Below are 21,676 nucleotides of genomic sequence, written 5' to 3' on the forward strand. Positions count from 1 at the left end.
GAAATTAAATGTATATAATACAACTTATACTGAATATTTTCCCATAAAACTATACATCAATCTGCTCAGCTCCTCCTGCTCTATAACAAGCTGCCTTCAGCTCAGACACCTTTTTCAATGTGACAGGTTTCCTTTAAATTGTATAAAATGTAACCTTTATTGCATCTCATTTATTAATCATCATGTTAGGAATTATTGGTAATCTTTAAACCACCACAGTGGAACTCTCAGTATTATCGGTATAGGTATAGGAGTTGAAATATGTCTACTGCTCAGATTCTCAGCAGTGACTCCAAATCTTGCTATCGATAGTTAGGCTGGTTGTTGAGCGCACGCTCCAGCTCTTCTAATCGATATTATTCTATCTCACGCACTTTCTGTTGCCTACCTAACTGTGTTTCCACTGCTAACACTAAAAACTTGATAAACGCTGCTGCCCCCCCCCCCCCCGACATGTTTGGCCGGAAAATCGACATCCCCAGGGGAAACGGGCAGTGTAATACCATTAGGGTTTATTGACATAATGGAGTCTTATCACAGCTTTTGCATCAATTATCCCAAAATATGACCACACTGTGTGAATTGAGAATTGGATTTTAACCCTGATTACGGCATACATATTAGGACATCGTCAGACATCATCCACAACTCCATCCTCCGTCAGGCAAAACTCAATCAGCCCTCAGACATCAGACAAAACTCCGTCCTCCGTCAGGCAAAACTCCATCAGACATCAGACAAAACTCCGCCCTCCGTCACCCAAAACTCCATCAGACCTCAGACATCAGACAAAACTCCGTCCTCCATCAGGCAAAACTCCATCAGACCTCAGAAATCAGACAAAACTCCGTCCTCCGTCACCCAAAACTCCATCAGCCCTCAGACATCAGACAAAACTCCGTCCTCCGTCAGGCAAAACTCCATCAGACCTCAGACATCAGACAAAACTCCGTCCTCCGTCACCCAAAACTCCATCAGACCTCAGACATCAGACAAAACTCCGTCCTCCGTCACCCAAAACTCCATCAGACCTCAGACATCACACAAAACTCCGTCCTCCGTCACCCAAAACTCCATCAGACCTCAAACATCAGACAAAACTCTGTCCTCCGTCACCCAAAACTCCATCAGACCTCAGACATCAGACAAAACTCCGTCCTCCGTCACCCAAAACTCCATCAGACCTCAGACATCAGACAAAACTCTGTCCTCCGTCAGGCAAAACTCCATCAGACCTCAGACATCAGACAAAACTCTGTCCTCCGTCAGGCAAAACTCCATCAGACCTCAGACATCAGCTAAAACTCTGTCCTCCCTAACTCAAAATACGCCCTACTACACACACTCTTCACCTGACGGAGCTGCTAGCTGCTGGAGAGGCAAAGGACCTGTGATGACGTCATGACCATGTGACGAGTCACGTGTGTGGGAGGGGTCAGATGTGCACAGCAGCTGGTAGAGTGTACAGAACAGTAGCCATCAAATAGAGCTCTGTACTAGAGATGTGTGTGTAACCTGCATGTAGCAGAGCTGTGTACTGTGTTACAGAGATGTATGTGTAACCTGCATGTAGCAGAGCTGTGTACTGTGTTACAGAGATGTATGTGTAACCTGCAGGTAGCAGATCTGTATGTGTAACCTGCAGGTAGCAGAGCTGTGTACTGTGTAGCAGATCTGTATGTGTAACCTGCAGGTAGCAGAGCTGTGTACTGTGTTACAGAGATGTATGTGTAACCTGCATGTAGCAGAGCTGTGTACTGTGTTACAGAGATGTATGTGTAACCTGCAGGTAGCAGATCTGTATGTGTAACCTGCAGGTAGCAGAGCTGTGTACTGTGTAGCAGATCTGTATGTGTAACCTGCAGGTAGCAGAGCTGTGTACTGTGTAGTAGATCTGTATGTGTAACCTGCATGTAGCAGAGCTGTGTACTGTGTTACAGAGATGTATGTGTAACCTGCAGGTAGCAGAGCTGTGTACTGTGTAGCAAATCTGTATGTGTAACCTGCAGGTAGCAGAGCTGTGTACTGTGTAGCAGAGCTGTATGTGTAACCTGCATGTAGCAGAGCTGTGTACTGTGTAGCAGTGCTGTATGTGTAACCTGCATGTAGCAGTGCTGTGTACTGTGTAGCAGAGCTGTATGTGTAACCTGCATGTAGCAGAGCTGTGTACTGTGTTACAGAGATGTATGTGTAACCTGCAGGTAGAAGAGCTGTGTACTGTGTAGCAGATCTGTATGTGTAACCTGCATGTAGCAGAGCTGTGTACTGTGTAGCGGAGCTGTATGTGTAACCTGCATGTAGCAGAGCTGTGTACTGTGTAGCAGTGCTGTATGTCTAACCTGCATGTAGCAGAGCTGTGTACTGTGTAGCAGAGCTGTATGTGTAACCTGCATGTAGCAGAGCTGTGTACTGTGTAGCAGAGCTGTATGTGTAACCTGCATGTAGCAGAGCTGTGTACTGTGTTACAGAGATGTATGTGTAACCTGCAGGTAGCAGATCTGTATGTGTAACCTGCAGGTAGCAGAGCTGTGTACTGTGTAGCAGATCTGTATGTGTAACCTGCAGGTAGCAGAGCTGTGTACTGTGTAGTAGATCTGTATGTGTAACCTGCATGTAGCAGAGCTGTGTACTGTGTTACAGAGATGTATGTGTAACCTGCAGGTAGCAGAGCTGTGTACTGTGTAGCAAATCTGTATGTGTAACCTGCAGGTAGCAGAGCTGTGTACTGTGTAGCAGAGCTGTATGTGTAACCTGCATGTAGCAGAGCTGTGTACTGTGTAGCAGTGCTGTATGTGTAACCTGCATGTAGCAGTGCTGTGTACTGTGTAGCAGAGCTGTATGTGTAACCTGCATGTAGCAGAGCTGTGTACTGTGTTACAGAGATGTATGTGTAACCTGCAGGTAGCAGAGCTGTGTACTGTGTAGCAGATCTGTATGTGTAACCTGCATGTAGCAGAGCTGTGTACTGTGTAGCGGAGCTGTATGTGTAACCTGCATGTAGCAGAGCTGTGTACTGTGTAGCAGTGCTGTATGTGTAACCTGCATGTAGCAGAGCTGTGTACTGTGTAGCAGAGCTGTATGTGTAACCTGCATGTAGCAGAGCTGTGTACTGTGTAGCAGAGCTGTATGTGTAACCTGCATGTAGCAGTGCTGTGTAAAAACACCCATTGTATAAAAATATATTCCCCATACGGCAAACGGCAAAACAGAAGAAAAAAAAAGAGTCCAAATGTCCTATTCGCCGTTTTTGGTCGCTTCATTTGCTACAAAAATGTAAATAAAAAGTGATCAAAAAGTCTTAAACACCCCAGAATGGTATCAGTGAAAAGTTCAGATTGCCCCGCAAAAAATGAGCCCCCATCCAGCTCTGTACACATAATTACAAAAAAGTTATAGAGCTCAAAATAGAGCTCCTGTCACTCCGAGTTACTCAGAATTGGTAACCCTAATTAATAAATACATGCAACATGAATGCATATATGCCGCTTCACACAGATCACAAGTGTTAGGCCTCTTGCACATGAACGTTGTTGGTCCATTCCGTGCATTGGGGACAGCAATTTGCACTCCCCAATGCACGGGCAATGTGCGTGCAGCAGCCGGGACAGATCCAGACCCATTCAACTTGAATAGGTCCGTGAATATGTTCTACTTTTTTGCTGTGCGGAGGCATGGCCAGAAACACCACGGAAGCACTCTGTAGTGCTTCTGTGGGGATCCGATCCGTGTTTCTGTTCCGTTCGAGTGAATGGGTCGACATCACGGATGCGGGATGCACACGGCTGGTGCCCTGTGTATTGCGGAACCGCCGTATGTGGTCCACAATACGACCACAGGCACACAGCGACCATGTGCAAGAGGCCTTACAAAGATGGGATTTAAGGTGCACATCCTCTTGTGCTTCCCATATTCCACAGATTTATATCACACAGCTACTTACAGTTGTGCTGATAAGTTTACATACCCTTGCAGAATTTATGATTTCTTAAAGGGGTATTCTCATCTTCCCTTTTTCATACTTACCTTCCTTGAGCGTGACGTTCACTTCCTGTATTCTTCTCCCGGCCGGGCCGCGCTTGCGCAGAAGACTGAAGATTCTCTCCCGGCCGCGCCGCGCAATGTCCTGAACGCGCACAGCGCCGCGCATGTGCCATGGTGACTTATTCCTGGCCTGTATAGTACAGAGTCGGCGTGCGCATTCGCGCCTCTGTACTATACTGGCCAGGAAGAAGTCATCATGGCGCATGTGCGGCGGCATGCGCGTTCAGGACATTGCGCGGCCCAGCCGGGAGAGAATTTTCCGTCTTCTGCGCAAGCGTGGCCCGGCTGGATTCGACAGGAGAGGTGGCCGTGACCAGGGGAGACCAAAGACAACATCAGGTAAGAGGGGACTTATTTTCTAAAAAAGGATGGGAATTGGGTAATAAAATGTATTTAGAAAAATTATCACTGTCAAATCATTAACAGATTTACCGGTGATCCATTAAGATGAGAATACCCCTTTAACCATTGTTCAGAGAATATGAATGATAACACGGACACTTTTCTCTCGCTCGTGGTTAGTGGTCGGGCTGAAGCCATTTATGTCAAACAACTGTGTTTACTCTTTATAAATCATAATCACAACACAAACTCCCCAAATGACCCTGATCAGAAGTTTACACGCCCCAGTTATGAATACCATGTATTGCCCCCTTTAACATCAATGACAGCTTGAAGTCTTTTGTGGTAGTTATGGATGAGGCTCTTTATTTTCTCAGATGGTAAAACTGCCCATTCTTCCTGTTGAAAAAAAAAAAGCAATTCCACCACAGTTTTACGTGATTTTTATTTACAACATTCGATGTGCGATAAAACTGACTGGTTACTTTTATTCTACAGGTCAGATCGAATCCGGCGATACCTTATATGTATAGTTTTTCTTGCGTTTTAATAGTGATAAAAAAATTAAAATATCCGATTTTTTTTGTCGCCATATTTTGAGCCCCATAACTTTTTTGTAATTATGTGTACAGAGCTGGATGGGGGCTCATTTTTTGCGGGGCAATCTAAACTTTTTACTGATACCATTCTGGGGTGTTTAAGACTTTTTGATCACTTTTTATTTACATTTTTGTAGCAAATGAAGTGACCAAAAACGGCGAATCGGACATTTGGACTCTTTTTTTTTCTGTTTTGCTGTTTGCCGTATGGGGAATATATTTTTATAAAATGGGCGTTTTTACACATTGCGAAACCCATGATGTGTCTTTTATTTTAATTTTGGGAAAAGGGGGGTGATCTGAATATTTATGGGTTTTTTTTACACTTTTTTATAGTTCCCAGGTTACACACACATCTCTGTAACACAGTACACAGCTCTGCTACATGCAGTTAGACAAACTGCTCTATATACACAGTACACAGCTCTGCTACCTGCAGGTTGCACATACATCCCTGTAACACAGTACACAGCTCTGCTACATGCAGATTACACATACAGCTCTGCTACACAGTACACAGCTCTGCTACATGCAGGTTACACACACATCTCTGTAACACAGTACACAGCTCTGCTACATGCTGTTACACACACTGCTCTATATACACAGTACACAGCTCTGCTACATGCAGGTTACACACACATCTCTGTAACACAGTACACATCTCTGCTACACAGTACACAGCACTGCTACCTGCAGGTTGCACATACATCCCTGTAACACAGTACACAGTTCTGCTACATGCAGGTTACACATACAGCTCTGCTACACAGTTCACAGCTCTGCTACATGCAGGTTACACATACAGCTCTGCTACACAGTACACAGCTCTGCTACATGCAGGTTACACATACAGATCTGCTACATAGTACACAGCTCTGCTACCTGCAGGTTACACGTACATCTCTGTAACACAGTACACAGCTCTGCTACCTGCAGGTTACACATACAGATCTGCTACACAGTACACAGCTCTGCTACATGCAGGTTACACATACATCTCTGTAACACAGTACACAGCTCTGCTACATGCAGGTTACACACACATCTCTAGTACAGAGCTCTATTTGATGGCTACTGTTCTGTACACTCTACCAGCTGCTGTGCACATCTGACCCCTCCCACACACGTGACTCGTCACATGGTCATGACGTCATCACAGGTCCTTTGCCTCTCCAGCAGCTAGCAGCTCTGTCAGGTGAAGAGTGTGTGTAGTAGGGCGTATTTTGAGTTAGGGAGGACAGAGTTTTGGCTGATGTCTGAGGGAGGACAGAGTTTTAGCTGATGTCTGAGGTCTGATGGAGTTTTGCCTGACGGAGGACGGAGTTTTGTCTGATGTCTGATGTCTGATGTCTGATGGAGTTTTGGGTGACGGAGGACGGAGTTTTGTCTGATGTCTGAGGTCTGATGGAGTTTTGGGTGACGGAGGACGGAGTTTTGTCTGATGTCTGAGGTCTGATGGAGTTTTGGGTGACGGAGGACGGAGTTTTGTCTGATGTCTGAGGTCTGATGGAGTTTTGGGTGACGGAGGACGGAGTTTTGTCTGATGTCTGAGGTCTGATGGAGTTTTGGGTGACGGAGGACGGAGTTTTGTCTGATGTCTGAGGTCTGATGGAGTTTTGGGTGACGGAGGACGGAGTTGTGTCTGATGTCTGAGGTCTGATGGAGTTTTGCCTGATGGAGGACGGAGTTTTGTCTGATGTCTGAGGTCTGATGGAGTTTTGGGTGACGGAGGACGGAGTTTTGTCTGATGTCTGAGGTCTGATGGAGTTTTGGGTGACGGAGGACGGAGTTGTGTCTGATGTCTGAGGTCTGATGGAGTTTTGCCTGATGGAGGACGGAGTTTTGTCTGATGTCTGAGGTCTGATGGAGTTTTGGGTGACGGAGGACGGAGTTGTGTCTGATGTCTGAGGTCTGATGGAGTTTTGCCTGATGGAGGACGGAGTTTTGTCTGATGTCTGAGGTCTGATGGAGTTTTGGGTGACGGAGGACGGAGTTTTGTCTGATGTCTGAGGGCAGATGGAGTTTTGTCTGACAGAAGACGGAGTTTTGTCTGATGTCTGATGGAGTTTTGCCTGACGGAGGACGGAGTTTTGTCTGATGTCTGAGGGCTGATGGAGTTTTGCCTGACGGAGGATGGAGTTGTGGATGATGTCTGACGATGTCCTAATATGTATGCCGTACCTGATAATGCTTACCTTAAATAATGAACGACACACATACTCATAGACCATGTGCTTCAAGGAACTGATCAGTGACTTGATCCTTAATTCTGTACTTCCTGGATCCTAACAAAGAAGAAAAGTGAAATTAAGAACAAATGAACAAAGAAAGAAAAGTGAAGAAAAGTGAAATTAAGAACAAATTGTTGTCAATAGTGTTACAGGACGCTGGACTTTATCAGACGCCAAGTTTCTGGTTGCATCTCTGGATATACAGATAGATAGACAGGATGAGAGAATCATTTGTACCTGTTCGGAATTTGTCCCGAATTTCCCAAAAAGCATGAATTCTAAAGAACCCAAACTTTTGTGATCTGTTTTGGGCGAATTCAGAGAGAGAGATTTGCTCTTTCCTAATTCTAACAAGCCCAAATATTTTGTCGTTCTTTTCAGAAAAATAAAGACACATCTGCACATTAAAAACGTGTAATTCTGCTTTCCTTCCAAAGGGATTAAAAAAAAAAAAGTGTTTTGCAACTGCAACATATCCTTCCACTCATTGCTCACCCTTTTATACATATTTATGATGCAATACTAGGAAACTAAGTAAGCCAGCCTCACATCTGCAACTAGTTCCTTGAGGACAAAAGCTCTTTATCAGAGCAAAGCAGATAGAATCAGCTTTTCAAGTCAAGAGGCCTTGGGTGGACCTCTGGGTGGGCACCATTTCTATTAAGGAGACCAGTTAAAAGGGGTTGTCCAGCTGTTAATATTGATGACCTATCCTCAAGATAGTAGACAAAAGTGTTTGTAGAGCAGCACCCACGAACATAAATGGCCACACCGGTAATGCAATAGCCGAGCCACGACCGCAGATCCTCAGCAGTCGACCGTATAGTAAATGAAGAGAGTTAGCGGCAGCATCTCCAGTGAATCCTTTATTGGACGGACTTTACAGAAAGTGTACCATAAAATCAAGCCTAGGCTTGACAAAAAGCTGGGATACAGCCGAAACACTGCTGCTTGATTTTATGGCACATTTTCTGTAAAGTCCGTCCAATAAAGGATTCACTGGAGATGCTGCTGCTACCTCTCTTCATTTACTATCCTCAAGACAGGTCATCAATAACTGATCGACGGGGGTGCCAGGAGTCAGCTGTTTGAAGAAGAGATGGAGCACCATGTGAGTGCTACTTCCTCTTCATTACACTGCGCTTTATCCCGGAAGTGCTGTGTAACACAAGTACCCTCTCTATTCAAGTAAATGGAGCGAGTACTTTTAAGTACACTACGCCGCCGCACCACAGGAGACTAGGCATAGTGCAAAAACCAGGAAGTGTCACTTGCATCAAGCGCCGCCTCCTCATCAAACAGTTGATCGGCAGGAGTGCAGGGTGTCGGACCCCCGCCAATCTGATATTGATAACCTATCCTGACGATAGCTCATCAATATTAACGGCTGGACAACCCCTTTAACATCCGTGATGACTACTATAAATATGACAACGTTCCTCTGGGTTTCTCAAAAAAATATATGAAAATTAGTATATTTTAAAGCTGTTGGTATCAGAAAGGCTTGGGAAAGTTAATCTGAATAGCTTTCCCATAAACCCAGAAGGGCATTGCCTATCCTACAATACTCCATGTATGTACTATACAAACTAGGGGCTCTCCGTAATGAGATAGAGTAACCCCCAAACAACACATATAGATTGCAGAGAAACCTAAGGGCATATGAATGTCTCTCTCAGAATTAATTTGTGTCCAAATTGAATAAAAAAAAAAATTGGGCGAACTTTAAAGGGGGTTGCCCGGGTTCAGAGCTGAACCTGGACATACCCTTATTTTCACCCAGGCAGCCTCCCTTAAGCTAGCATCGGAGCATCTCATGCTCCGATGCGCTCCCTTGCCCTGCGCTATATTGCACAGGTCAAGGGCTCTTTTGTTTTCAATAACGCACTGCTGGGCGGAAACTTCCGCCCGGCAGTGTGTTTGGTGACATCACCGGCTCTGATGGGCGGGCTTTAGCGCTGTCCTAGCCGTTTTACTGGCTAGGGCAGCGCTAAATGCCGCCCATCAGAGCCGGTGAAGTCACCGAACACACTGGCGGGCGGAAGTTTCCGCCCAGCAGTGCGTTATTGAAAACAAAAGAGCACTTGACCTGAGCTCTGAACCCAGACAACCCCTTTAAGCTAAATAAAACTTAAAAGGTTCACTCATCTCTAATAGATAGATATGAGACAGAATTACACAGCATACACATTTAAACACAAATGGGACAGACTTACTAACCCTGTCTAAAGATGCAAGCTGGATGATAAATGTGGTGCATGGTCACACTCTTTAATGTAATTTTATAGCAACTATTGGTTCGCTTACTTTTTTCCAAAATTTTGTGCCGACATTTTAGGGCAAATTGAGCATCTTGAGACATGCCCCTTTCAGGTTAAGACTCCGATAAGTCACACCCCTCATTGAGTGAGCTGCATTATGTGGATTATTCTTTTTGGCTTAATTGCTTCATATATCTAAATATGACATGAGATGCACAAAAGTGCATAATAAATGTGCTAAATTTTGGCGCAAACTACACAAGAAATCTGGTGGTAACAATAGTAAATGTGAGCCAATATTTAAAAAAAAATAATAATTTGTAAAAAAATAATATATTACAAAAACGACAAACCAAAAACTAGATTTTCTACGCTGATCAAAATGACATTCACGGACTTATTTACATTTAAAAGTCAAAGAAAATGAATTATAAAATTAGCATATTTCATTTCATACTTCCATAAGTCATGTACTTAACCTTATGTCTAAAATGTTAAGTCATCAGAAGAATCCGTCATTTTAAATGGGTTTATCTCCGGCACATTTCCTATTTGACAGACTTCCAAGGTGATGCTGACTCATACAAATGTCCAAAAAGGCAAGTGGGAAAATCAGGGGGAGCTTTTGATCCAGTAGAAGTAGTGCAACGTCTGTCCTACTTTTAAACCGTTTTTATTACGAACGTAAAAATTTACAGTAAATTCACTTTCCTAAAGCTTTTTGCAGCATAAAAAAGTAAATTACTGCTACAGAAAACCAAACAGCATTTATTTAACAACCCAAAATCGTAATGTAGGAAAACCTTGAAGGTAACCGATGCTGTGCTGCATGAATGTGCACAATAGATCAGGAGCTATGGGTCTGGGTAAATACTTAAAGCTGCTCTGTCACCCAGGCATATAGCCTGGAAGGGTTAATGACACTGATTAAACGATACCTGTCTTATACCTTCGCTATCATTATGGAGCACCAGGGGCATTGCTGGAGCGGTGCTTGAACCACATAAGGCTGACCCTGGTGCTGAAATAGTTAATCTGCATAACTTTAAAGGTTTATGTTTTCACTGGCAGACATAAGACAGGTATCGCTTTAATCATCATCAATAACCCAACCAGTCTATATGCCTGGTACGGTAGGGTTGATCCAGGTGACCGAGCCTCTTTAAAGGGGTTGTCCATTCCACCTCACGATAGGCTATCAATATCTGACACCTCGCACCTCCGCCAATCCGCTGTTTCAGAGTAGCTGCGGCTTTGGACGTCGGCGCTGGAACTACACAGTTACATCCATTGCGAAGAGGACGGAGCTGGTGCAGTATTCCCTTTAATGGCCGCAGCGCTGCAGTAACCAACCCTGTCCACTGCACAATGGGGGAGCCGTGTCGTTCCAGTATCGGAGCTACTTTAAAGGACATCTGTCAGAAGATTTATACCTATGAAACTTGAACATCTGACCTGTTGCATGTGTGCTTGGCAGCTGAAGGCTTCTCCTAAAGTCTCATGCGGCTCCGTGCGTTTCAGTATCCAGCACAGGCGCAGTACAGGAAAGAACCTCACCGGCAGTTCACTTCTGTTGAAGTCTTTGAGATTCTTACAGGCTGACTGTCAAGACGTGCCTTAGGTTTGGCTTTGGTAGGCAGCTCGCCATGACAGTCTTGGGAGCCTTCACAAGGCCCCAGGCAGTCATAGCAACCTATCGGAGCCCCACAATTTTGTTGCGGGGACTCCAACCGGAGGGCAGAGAGAGCCCCTCCCTCTGTCTAACCGCTCGGATGCTGTATTCATTCAGGCAGTAGCCAATACCTAGCAGGCTGTAACTTTCTCTGGCAAAATCAGCTGAGCCAGCAGCAGCACTCGTGGCGTACCAACTTTTTAAAAGCTCAGTGGCGTGTCCTTTCTGCCGCGGCTCTATTCCTGTAACGGTCACAGCTAACAGTATATATGCTGGTGGTAGTTGAAGGATGGAACTGAGCATGTGCGACCACCTCAGGAGGTGGACGTGTACATTGTGACACATATTAAACACCTGGGGGTGTCATTATAATAAAAATAAAAATTTCTCAGAACTGGAGCATTTTTGTAACAGAAAGTCGATTACAAAAGTAACTCGTTTTTCATGCTGAATTGTTTCAAAGTAACATTTAATGGAGACTTGGCCCCTTTAGGGAGTCTTTTGACTGTAACAGTCTGGGATTTATATATAACTGTAAAATTTATCTTTGTCTATGCGCAAATAAAGACGTGTCTATAATGAAAATTCTAGTTAAGCAGTTTCTTAATGTAATCTTTAAATTGGACCCAAGACAATACTTCATGTTAGGTCAATGTGACATTCACACATATGTGGCGGAGAGACACACAGCTCAGGTTTACAACATGCTAGATGGACATTTGCTTTGTCGTAAGTAAGAAGCTGGGAGGTTTCTAAGTAAAAATGAACTAAGAGTACAGGAAGAATCAAGGAAATGACAGCGTCCCTTACTGCTTGCATTGAATAACAGCAAGGCTTTGTTCCGACATCATGGCTTATGTTTATAATGGAAACCACAAACCTATCCCAAATCCGTCATATGACAGATTCGACCACACGGACTGATAACGGGGGTCCGTCATCAATGCAATGAATTGTCCATTGTTTTGTAAAAACAGTGACGCGTCCTGCTCTGTGCCATCAAAAGGGACAGAAACCTGATGGGAGCCCAGAGATGTGAACAGAGTCTTATCCTGCTCTCTGACGAAATATCTGTCCCAAAGGTTATACGACATGCATCCTATGCAAAAATAATAATAATAATAATAATAATAATAAATAAAAAGTAGAAAAGTAACTTCTCTCTTAAATTTAAAATCTATGTACACTTTGAGACAATTTTTTTTATTATTGCATTTTACTCATTTTGAGCTAAAACATATTTTTTTTCAATTGAGCCCTTTTCTCTCTGCAGCCTTGAGATTCTCTAGTAGCAGGCTCAACATTTTTACTATTTCCGTCAGGCTGCCCAGCGGATGACTCCTTATCTCTGATTCTATAATAAACACTTATTAAAGCTCAATTCCTAACTTACTGATAAGAATCCGGCTTAAATAAGTGTTTATGACCTTTCAGTAGTTTAGAGATGAGGTTGATTAAATGACCAACACAAAGTGAAAGTTCCATTCACATAGCTAGACAGTTAACCCTTTGTGACAGAACGGCTCAATATTCTTAATAAAGACCAATTGAAAAAATGTTTTTGAGCCCAAAATGAGTAAAATGCAATAATAATTGAAAAAAAAAAAAATATTTGCCCCCAATGGTGTACATAGCCTTTAAAGGGATTTTCTAGGAATAGAAAATCATGGCCATTTTGTTTCAATGAACAGCGCCACCCCTGCCCATAGCTTGTGTCTGATATTGCAGGTCAGCTTAATTGAAGTGAAAGTGGCTGAGTTGTAATACCACCGACAACCTGTGAACAGGTGTGGTGCTGTCTGTAGAATAAGGCAGTTGTGTGGAGGTGTTACCCGTATCAACCAATGTGATCTCTGCTTTCATTTTCAGACCTGCTTTGTAACACATAAGTTGGATGATTGGTTGTAATGGAGAAGTCCTCTAGTTTTGACTGCACCAGTTCTATATAGAGGCCATTACTTACATGAATTATACGGTAACTTCCTTTTCCCAATATTACACTTTGTTGAAAAGTCAGAATTTGACAGGACGAACCAGACGACTCTAGGACTTTACAACTTGTGATATTTTTTACTCTGGGGGACATGTCGTGTTGTTGAAGCCCGCAGACACTGCCGTATGAGGTACGCTGTGCGGTGCGCTCTAATGAGCTGCGATAATCATCTGCAGTTCTAATTGTGCTTGGTGTGACCTCGCAGGCAGAGATAAGTCTGCGTCTATACAGAAGTGATAGCTCTCGAGGCACGGAGTGACATTAAATTCAGATGCCAATAGCGGGGATTAGCGGATCTGAAACTACAACTCCCAGAAGACTCCATTTACATCTATGGGAAGTACAAGGATAGCTGGGCAAGTGTGCATGCTGAGAGTTGTAGTTTCACAGCAGCTGGAGCTGCAAAGGTTAGTAGCATCTGACCTATAGATACAGGAATGTGGTTGGCAGCTATTGCTGATGGGATCCACTGACAATCTGGCGTCTACATTAGATATGATCCAACCATCTCATATGTACGGTGATGTCGGTGGAAGAAAACCCCATCCAGCCGGGAGCAGACAGCAGCTTGTTCCTTCTCTCCAGTACATGTTCATGGAAATGTCCGGGGAGGTCTCGCCAGCCTTAGTCTTTATTTAGAGTCCAAGTGGATCTGACCAATTTGGAATTTTAGGCCCGGCTCCCAACATGTTTTAAGCCTATATTTGGCAGAAAAAGCTCCAGACATACATACCAAACATATGCATAGGTGTCTTTTTGGCCGCTGTCAAGCCTGTATCAGTCAATGTAGTCTTTTTTGCACTATAGAACCACCACTATAGAAAGGTATACAGGAAAAGCTGTGAGTGACTTGTATTACTGTACGCTTAATAAATGAGACACATCGCAGTCCTCCCTAGGACATGTACACCAAATATGGGCTCAAAACCTGATATGACCAGAGCATGACACGCCATCTTTGTTATGAAGTCGCTATAGATCTGCTGTGTCACTAGAGAGATTTGTGTCAGATTTGGCCTGGGTCTATTCCTAAGGGCATTATCTAAGTGTCACCCCTGGTTTTTATCCTTTTGCCCCTGTACAGGGATCTGGACTTCATTGCAGGGAACGCACCAGGCAGCTTTCTCTCGGAGTTGTCTCTGTTCAAGTGACTGCTGACCCACGAGAGTGAAGAGACACCAGTGCGGAGAACCTAGAGATCAGGCAAAACCGTAGTCAAGGACAAGCCGAGGTCAGGCAGAGTTAGTGCGATCCGGTAAACAGTCTGAGGTCACGGCAGACAGCTCAAGGTCAGTACAGAGATCAGGCAGAGGTCAGGTTAGTCAGTGAAGGGTCAAATTTGGGAAATAGGCAGCAGTCAGTACACAGGGTAACAAACGTAGAAACAGCACACCTTTGCAGGACACTAGCCAACTAGAACCTATTGCTCAGGCAACTTCTCACGGGTGATGATGCCTTATAAGTACCCCAAAGTAGCCAATGTGGGAAGATTAGGACATGTGTACACTGGCCCTTTAAGAACTGCATGACGTACAGGCTCCACGGGCAGTGGGTGGCATTGCCAGAAAGCACAGCCTGTGAGGAAGGAACAAGCCACTGGAACCTGGGAGCAGGTGAGCAGAGTGGCGGTCATGCCCGACAAGAAGATCAGAGAGGCAGGGGGAATAGACTGCCACCATAACAATCTTGTTAGAAGTGTCTAGCAGCTATCATTAACCTCTACCCAAATATCCTATTATACAGTATGTTGGTCATAGATGGGGATTCCCAGTTGGAGGCCTGTCCATTAGCTAGAAAAAGAGCCACTGTCAAGAGCAGCTCTCGGTTTGGAGGTCTCTGCATTTTTATTTTAGCTGACATATGGTAGTGTAATAAAGCATTTTCCCTGCAAAGGTGCAGTGGTGGAAAATATACTGCTGTCCGCAGTTTTCCTTGGCTGGGGGTTGGCTGCCATACCTTCAGAAATCAGCACCACCAGCAGGGAAAAGGACAACCTCTCTGACGGATGAAAGATAGCTCAGTGTTGATGGCTGAGACCTGCCCGACGTCCACGGTCAGTTTCACGGACGGGTAAATAACAGGCAGAGAAGAAGCCACAAGGAAAGGGGGGCTCACAGACTGACAACACTATGACAGTCTGAAGCCCTCGGAGAATAGGATGTTTAGAAAAGACAGAACATTCCTCTGTACACTACAGAATATGCTTCGCCTCCTAGATCTCGGCAGTGTTGTTGTGTTACAGTCTCATAAGAGTCTGCCTCAGCATATGGAACGGCTCCGGGCACGCAACATGTCCACATTAATCTAGTACAGCACAGCAGTTCAGCCAGGCACTTTTAATTTTGAGATACTTCCGGATATTGTGCATAGATTGCCCAAGTTAAACGCAGAGCACATTCAGACGTGGTGGATTTGTGGTGCAGATTCTGCAACGTAGCAAATTACAGAAAAATACGTGTTGCCCCCGACAGTGTACGTAGCCTTTAAGGATGTGGCCTATATATGACCTTCAGTACGCAGCGAATAAATTTTGTTTCCCACCTTCTGAGAGCAATTAACCTTTTCATTTTTCTATTTAATTGATCGTATGGGAGCTTGTTTTTTGTGACAAGTTGCATTTTCTATTGGCACCATTTTTGGATTCATATACAGTAATTTTATAACAATGGCAGAACCTGCTGCCATCAAAACCCATCGGCAACCCACAAATGCGCCAGGGAGGTGCAATAGGGCGACATAGGGAGCCTTTCAAGGGGTTGTGCAGGGGTTTTATATTAATGACCTATCCTCAGCATAGGTCATCAATACCTGATCGGCGGGGGGTCTGACAACCCCGCTGATCAGCTTTTTGACGAGAAGGAGGCTCTCTGTGCGAGCGCCGCTTCCTCTTCATTACACTGTGAGTCGTCTCGGAAGCGAGTGTAATTACAATTACTTGCTCCATTCACTTGAATGGAGTGAATACTTGTAATTATGCTAGCCACTGCTACAGGAGAGACGACAGGGTGTGTAGTGATCAGGAAGCAGTGCTCGGATGGAGACGACAGAGACGACAGGGTGTGTAGTGATCAGGAAGCAGTGCTCGGATGGAGATGACAGAGACGACAGGGTGTATAGTGATCAGGAAGCAGTGCTCGGATGGAGACGATAGAGACGACAGGGTGTGTAGTGATCAGGAAGCAGTGCTCGGATGGAGAAGACAGGGTGTGTAGTGATCAGGAAGCAGTGCTCGGATGGAGACGACAGAGAAGACAGGGTGTGTAGTGATCAGGAAGCAGTGCTCGGATGGAGACGACAGGGTGTGTAGTGATCAGGAAGCAGTGCTCGGACGGAGATGACAGAGACGACAGGGTGTATAGTGATCAGGAAGCAGTGCTCGGATGGAGACGATAGAGACGACAGGGTGTGTAGTGATCAGGAAGCAGTGCTCGGATGGAGAAGACAGGGTGTGTAGTGATCAGGAAGCAGTGCTCGGATGGAGACGACAGAGAAGACAGGGTGTGTAGTGATCAGGAAGCAGTGCTCGGATGGAGACGACAGAGACGACAGGGTGTGTAGTGATCAGGAAGCAGTGCTCGGATGGAGACGACAGAGACGACAGGGTGTGTAGTGATCAGGAAGCAGTGCTCGGATGGAGACGACAGAGACGACAGGGTGTGTAGTGATCAGGAAGCAGTGCTCGGATGGAGCGCTGCCTCCTCTTCAAAAAGCTGATCAGCGGGGTTGGCAGGTGTCAGACCACCACCGATTAGATACTGAAGACCTATCCTGAGGAAAGGTGATCAATATAAACCCCTGAACAACCCCTTTAAGATACTGCTGCCTCTATTGACTGCAGCATCTTAGGGGGTTAAATAGACAGGATCAGAGTTTTCTCCAGCAGAGAGCCAGCCGTTATATTCCCCTGCGCCACCACGTCACCATACACGTATGGTGGATTGCACAAATTCCTTTGGCGCAGCTCCAGATATACTGTATGCGGCAGATGCCTCGTCACAGGTTTAGTATCTGACAACTCGAAAACATAATTCTATGACTTACTGCTCTGCCTACTCTCTGGACATGTACACGGCTTTCATATTACAATTTACATACACCTGACAGCAAGTATTTTCAGCAAAGCACTTTAGAAATGCACATTAAACAACCCTTTCGTTCCCACGGAGCGATCTTAAGATGTAGTAGTGTCATCCTTGCTTTTAGCTTAGGTGTTATACAAATGAGCATTAAAGACAACATGAACGTACCTGTTTGCTAAGCAAAGTTCGCTGAAAGAGTCTAAGGAAAGCAGCCAAACTAAAGCGGTACATGTTATTAATTTGGATAAGTCACAGATAATGAAATACATTTTGCTGGCACTTTCTGCAAGTGGAAGATAGGCATTCCGCTCCTGTGGAGAAGAAAAGATAGAAAAATTAAATAAATAAATGAACGCTAATAAATCACAATTTGTGCTTTTACTGCCACCTAATGGAAAATTGTGGCAATCACACCACATTATGAAATGATCCCAATAATCTACAATGGCTCGTTAGCCCACTTCTGAGATTTTGCTTCTTAGCCATGAAAAACCAAGTTTTTCTCCATGTTGTGCATCGAAAGCTTAAAGGAGTTTTCTGAGACTTAGATATTAGGGGTCTGTCCTAAGGATAGGTCATCAATATCAGATAACACACATCAGCTGTGTCAGGACTGGAATCTATACAGAGAATGGAAGGCCATGTCACCTGAGCAGCTTCTAGAGCTGGTGGACTACAGACCAGCACTCGAGTACCTTTGGAGCGCCCATAGAGAATGAATGAAGCGGCAATTTACATGCACGACCATCAGAACAATAAGACTTGGACCACCATTCTCATGATCAGTGCTAGTCCCAGAGATCAGCCTGTTATGTAGATAGGGGGTAACTTAAAAAACTTGCCACAACCCCTATAATGTTAACTTACTCATTATTTCAGATAAAAACATTTGTAATCATTTTCGAAAAATGCTCCAAGAACTTGCGATGGCGCCCCCTGCTGTTCATTTGTCCAGTGCCAGTGGTCATACAGGTCACTAGTAGTGTTGAGCGAACTTGTGTTTTAAGTTCGGCGTCTAAAGTTCGGGTTATCGAAGAATCGCGTTATGGATTCCGCTACCACGGACCATAACTTGGTCCGGGGTAGCGGAATCCATAACGCGATTCTTCGATAACCTGATCCCGAACTTTAGACGCCGAACTTAAAACACAAGTTCGCTCAACACTAGTCACTAGCTCAGACAAACCCCCCGGATCCTCCTGTACACAGCAGTGGAGTGACTCCAATAAGTATTAGCACTAGAAGTGGCTTCTCACCTGCACTGGACAAGGTAGGTGGACATTCTCAGCGAGAATAAACACCAGGGGGCGCCATAACAAGTACTGTATGTAACGCCAGTATCTAGACAAGAGGATTTGCTAAATAATTCCAAATGAAAATGATTTCTGCTTTGTGATCCCTACAGGGGGCGCGGAAGAAAACACAGCAACATGCACAAGTGTTAACTGCTCTGTACAGGAAACGGGACCGGGTCCAGACTCATCACCATCACAATATTCACATTTCAGAGCCTACCTACCTGCACACATTTATATGGCGGGGCATCTGAAACATAAGCCAAACCATTACTGAAATGCATAAATAAAAAAATGTGAAATAAAGGAAGAACCTGATCCAGGGAATCTGAAGCCGTGTGATTCGCTGAGGGAGTCCTGGATGAGCGCGCTGCTCGCTTTGGTCTGATTCAAGGAGTTAATCAGCCCCTTGTTGTCAAGCATGTTTCCTTGGGATGTGGCGAGCGTCTGAGAAAGAAAAGACCGTGCTGTTATTCATATCATAGGCCGAAAAGTTTTACCATTTCTGGGACAGATTTTCCTGGTCACAGGACTGACTCCTGTAACACTGGATTGGGAAGCTGCTGCTTAGCTCTTTAAAGAATGTATCAGGAAACTGCTTAAACAGCAACTCCATAGTATAATGTTATTATGAGAAGTCACAAGCATTTCTAAGCTCCTGCAGCTGCTATAGGAATGGAAGTCAGATAAAGAAGTTTTGTAAGGCAGCTCTCACCTGCAATGGTAGAATCACCTGAGGTGCACGGATGCCAGCCCCTGGATGCGGTAAAATCCAAAATAAGAAAGAGAAAAAATCCGGCTCTCATGTTTGTCATGAGGAAGGACCCATATTTCTCAGAGGTCTGAAACACGTAGATTGTTTCATGTACACCTGTACGGATTTTACTTCGCTGGAATAAAGTTAAGTTACTTCATCTGGAGAGAGCCGGATTTTCTCTTTCTTATTTCAGATAAGAAGTGGTACGTCTGCAATTCCAGCATACTAAGCATTTACATAACTCTCCAGCCATCCTCCCCATGTGCATAGTGGTGCTATTACACGTGTGGCTTCAGCTACGGGTGCCACTAATTGCCGGGCCACACCTGGTCTTGCCACGTGAATCAAAGGTGCAGTCCTGGTTTGAACCGACGATTAGTGGTAACTGAGGCTCAAGCCACATGTGTAACAGCGCCCCTGGGCTACCTGCACAGGTTGCGGATTCCGCGCTGTTTTTCAGCATGGATTTTCGTGTGGATAAATCGAGGCGTAATACAGTACCAGCAAGTGCATGAGATAAGACAGAACTCATGTACACTTTGCTTTTCTTATCATGCGGAAACTGACTTTCCGTGTTGTTTTCAAATCCACACCAGGTCAACTGTTTGTGCAGATTTCACCCTCTTGCAATGCAAGGGCGAGATCTTCGGCAAAACTGCATCACCTCCACGAGTAGCACATGGGGTTTTGGGGGCAGAAATGCACAAGCCAGTGTGCAGGTGGCCTTAGGCCTAGTTCACACTTCAGTGATTGTGAGCCAAGACCAGGTATGGGTCAAAAAGACATAACAGGTAGATTACACCTTATCTGTGTGTAAGCTCCACTTCTGGTTTTGGCTCATCATCACTGAAGGGTAAACTAGGCCTTAGAATGAGCTGCCATCTACTGTCCATTAGATCGGAGGTCTCAGACATTTTCAGAGAAAAAATACCGTCTACGAGAACCACCTAAGTCGATGCTTGATTGCACTATACAATTCAGCACAAAGATCATCAGGCCTGTATAAAATGATTTTAAAAAGGCCAGTTTGGAGATCGATAGATTATTTGGGATAATACAAACAATGCGTTTCGTATCTGGACGACATCCTTCGTCAGGTTTACAACAAAAAGGATCTAGTCCAGATCCAAAATGCATTGTCTGTATTGATCCAAATGAAATATCCAGTTCCAAATGGAACTGGTCCAGGTTGGGGAGCGGCCAGATGGGATCTTCCTTTTGTTGTCAGAACCCACTAGGGCTACTTTCACATTAGCGTTTTTTGCGCATCAGTCGGATTTTCAAAAACGCTTCGGTTACAATAATACAACCGCATGCATCCGTCATGAATGGATTTGGTTGTATTATCTCTTCTATAGCCATGACGGATCCGTCTTGAACACCATTGAAAGTCTGTGGGGGACGGGTCCGTTTCTATTGTGTCAAAACTGATCTGTCCCCATTGACTTTCATTGTGTGCCAGGACGATCCGTTTGGCTCAGCTTCGTCAGGCGGACAGCAATACGCTGCAGCAGTGTTTTGGTGTCCGCCTCCAGAGCAGAATGGAGACGGATCAGAGGCAAACTGATGCATTCTGAGCGGATCCTTATCTATTCAGAATGCATTAGGGCAGAACTGATCCGTTTTGGATCGTGTGAGAGCCCTGAACGAATCTCACAAACGGAAACCAAACACCAGTGTGAAAGTAGCCTAACAAAACGCTACCAAGAGGTGTGTCTTGCTGCACAATATTAAGAGGTAAGAGCGCCGTTTATTTCAGGCCGCCACACGGAGACAGACTCTCCTGTCTATGACGCATTCTTTGAGTTCTCTTGTTTTCACGTCTTCATTAAATGTTGTAAACGGAGGCATTTCTTCCCGTCTTACCTCCAGAGCGACTCTTCCAGCTTAGCCAGCTGGATTTTCTTATCTTCCTCTTGCTGCAGTAATTTGGTCTTCTGTTCTTCGAGGTCTGGTTTTTCATGCTGAATCGTAAGTGCCAGGAGCTAAACAGAATAGTATGTGGATGTGTAGCGCATTTCTGAGCTGCTGACTGACCAATGAATTAGAAAACGTCCACAGATGACAATGAACCGGCTCATCCTGACTTCTAATATACACTTTGTAATCATTTGCATTCTTTTCACTAAGGACACGCAGACATTATAGATTCTCCCCGGTGGAAGCAAATGTAAGGCGCTTTTAAATGATCTATTAAAATACAGACACTAGACGCACAAAGTGTAATTACAGCAGACGAGGGCAGCCTGGAGCCACATCTAATGTATATGCATTTCAATGTCCTGAAACCCCAGGAAGGAAGAGACTACACTGTCAATCGTATACCCTCTGCAAATGCGTCAGAATGTAAAAAAAAAAAAAAAAAAAAAAAAGAGGTCACCTGCCTTAAAGGGGTTCGTCCAT

At 44.6% G+C, this 21,676-nt stretch overlaps 1 protein-coding gene across 2 annotated transcripts in view; it reads right to left on the bottom strand.

Annotated features, from left to right (window-relative positions):
• DYNC2H1 (dynein cytoplasmic 2 heavy chain 1) overlaps window positions 1–21,676 on the bottom strand; it is a 478,712-nt gene that overhangs the window by 196,828 nt on the left and 260,208 nt on the right. The window lies entirely within an intron of this gene.

The sequence above is a fragment of the Bufo gargarizans genome, chromosome 3, assembly GCF_014858855.1.
Source record: "Bufo gargarizans isolate SCDJY-AF-19 chromosome 3, ASM1485885v1, whole genome shotgun sequence".
Classification (NCBI taxonomy): Eukaryota; Metazoa; Chordata; class Amphibia; order Anura; family Bufonidae; genus Bufo; species Bufo gargarizans.